At 49.4% G+C, this 2,003-nt stretch overlaps 1 long non-coding RNA gene across 1 annotated transcript in view; it reads right to left on the reverse strand.

Annotated features, from left to right (window-relative positions):
* LOC117243832 overlaps window positions 1-1,144 on the reverse strand; it is a 3,860-nt gene extending 2,716 nt beyond the window's left edge. The window contains exon 1 of the long non-coding RNA XR_004495742.1: window positions 1,062-1,144. This is a non-coding gene — a long non-coding RNA (uncharacterized LOC117243832). The remainder of the gene's footprint in view (window positions 1-1,061) is intronic.
* Window positions 1,145-2,003: the final 859 nt, after the last annotated feature.

A 2,003-nucleotide genomic window follows, 5' to 3' on the forward strand; every position in this document is an offset into this window, starting at 1 on the left:
AAACATGAGGGGAGAAAAGGGCAGGAAACGTGAGGGGAGAAAAGAGCGGGAAACGAGGGGAGAAAAGCATGAGAAACATGAAGGGAGAAATGGATGCAAAATATGAGGGATAAGGTAGGAAATGTGATGGGGTAAAGGGTAATGTGAGGGGGAATATGGTGGGAAATGTATAGGGAAAAGAGTGGAGATGTGATGGGACAGGATGGTAGAAATGTGAGAGGAGAAGGTGGGAAACGTGAGGGATAAGAGGAAATGTGAGGGAGAAAAGAGGGACATGTGAGGGGGTCAAAGAGCAGAGATGCGAGGGAACAAGATGGCAGAAACGTGAGGAGAAAATGGGTAAGATGTTGAGACAAAGAAATGTGAGGGGGAAATGTGAGTGGTGAACATGAGGGGAAAAGGGCAGGAAAAATTGGGAGAAGTGAGGGGGAACGGTGGGAAACGTTAGGAGAAAATGGTTTGAAAAGTGAGGGCAAAAACCAACTAGAAATGGGTATGAAGTGGAAAACGTGAGGCAAAAAAAGGGCAAGAAACGTGAGGAGAGAAGGTGGTAGAAATGCAAGGGGAAAAGGGTGGGAAATGTGATGGGGGAAAGATGGCGAAAACTTGAGGGGGAAAGGTGGGAAACGTGAGGCGAAAAAGGGGAGAAAAGGTGAGGGGGAAAGGGTGGAGACATTTTAATGAGCCTGTGATTTTATTTAAACTGAAGACCCTAAAAATCACCCATTGCTTTGGTGCGGGGGGTGGATCCCCTAAAGCTAAACCCTGAAAACAGCGAATAAAACCAGGTTTCTCTTCAAATTTTAAATCTCTAATACCACCTGTTATTTTGGGTTAAATTAAACTCTAAAAGCAGTGTAGAAACCAGGCTGGTTTCTAAATTCGAATACCTAAAAATCACCTAATAGTTTGGGGGGGATGTTTCCCGTAAAACTAAACCTTGAAAACAGCGGGAAAAAGCCGGGATTCTCTTTAAATTTTAACCCCAAAAAATCAGATTTAAATTTAGAAAAAGCGATCCCTAAAATTAAACCTCAACAAAATGAAAAATAAGGACTTACCTCAATTCAAACGTCTTCGGCAGCGCCTCCGAGCCTTTAAGCGCCTCCCCTCACGCCAGGCCACGCCCACAGCAACTATCACCACGGCAACAACACGGGGGCGTAATATAACCCCGCGTCATTAGCATAAATTAGCATAAATTAGCATAGGAAGTTGGGCGGGTTCACTACGTTTCCCAGCGTGCCCCGCGCGCCGAGGCCACGCCCACGGCCGTGACCTTGTGTGAGGGGAAGGGGGGGGGCTTGGGGACACCCCTGGGACACCCCCGGATTTATCGCGACAGCGGCGACAGCGGCGACAGCGGCGACATGGCCGGGCTGGGGCTGGGAGCGGGGCTGCGGCTGCTGCGGCGGATCCCGCCCGGGTGAGGATTTGAGTGGGGGGAACACCAAAATTTGGGATTTGGGGGGGATTCTGAGAAGGTTCTGGAAGTTTGGGGGGTCCTGAGGTTTTGGGGGCGCTGGGATTTTTTGGGGTTTTTTTGAATTTTGGGGGTTTTTTGGGGGGGGGCTCTCGGAATTGGGGGTTTTGAAGGTTCTGGAAGTTTGGGGGTTCGGATTGAGGAATTTGAGGGGAGCTTTTGGGGGGGGATCCCAAATCTTGTGGGGATTTTGGGGATCCCCCAGAATTTGAGGAGGAGGGGGATGGGAATTTGGGGGAGAGGGGTCTCAGAGTTGTTTATTTTTGGGGGAATCCTTTTTTAAAACCCCCTCAATTCACAGATTTGGGGCGCCCCGGCTGCAGAGCACGCACGAGGCGCAGGTAAGAAAACCTCCAAAATTCCAGAAAATTCCACAAAATTCCACAGAATTCCACAGAATTCCACAAAATTCCAGCCCCAAATCCTTCCCAAATCCCTTTAAAAAAAGGATCCCAAAGAAAACCCCGCCCTTCCCTCACGCGCGTGACGTCAGAACTGGGGCAAAGGGCGGGAAGTGGAA

The sequence above is a fragment of the Parus major genome, unplaced genomic scaffold (assembly GCF_001522545.3).
Source record: "Parus major isolate Abel unplaced genomic scaffold, Parus_major1.1 Scaffold879, whole genome shotgun sequence".
NCBI classification, from domain to species: Eukaryota; Metazoa; Chordata; class Aves; order Passeriformes; family Paridae; genus Parus; species Parus major.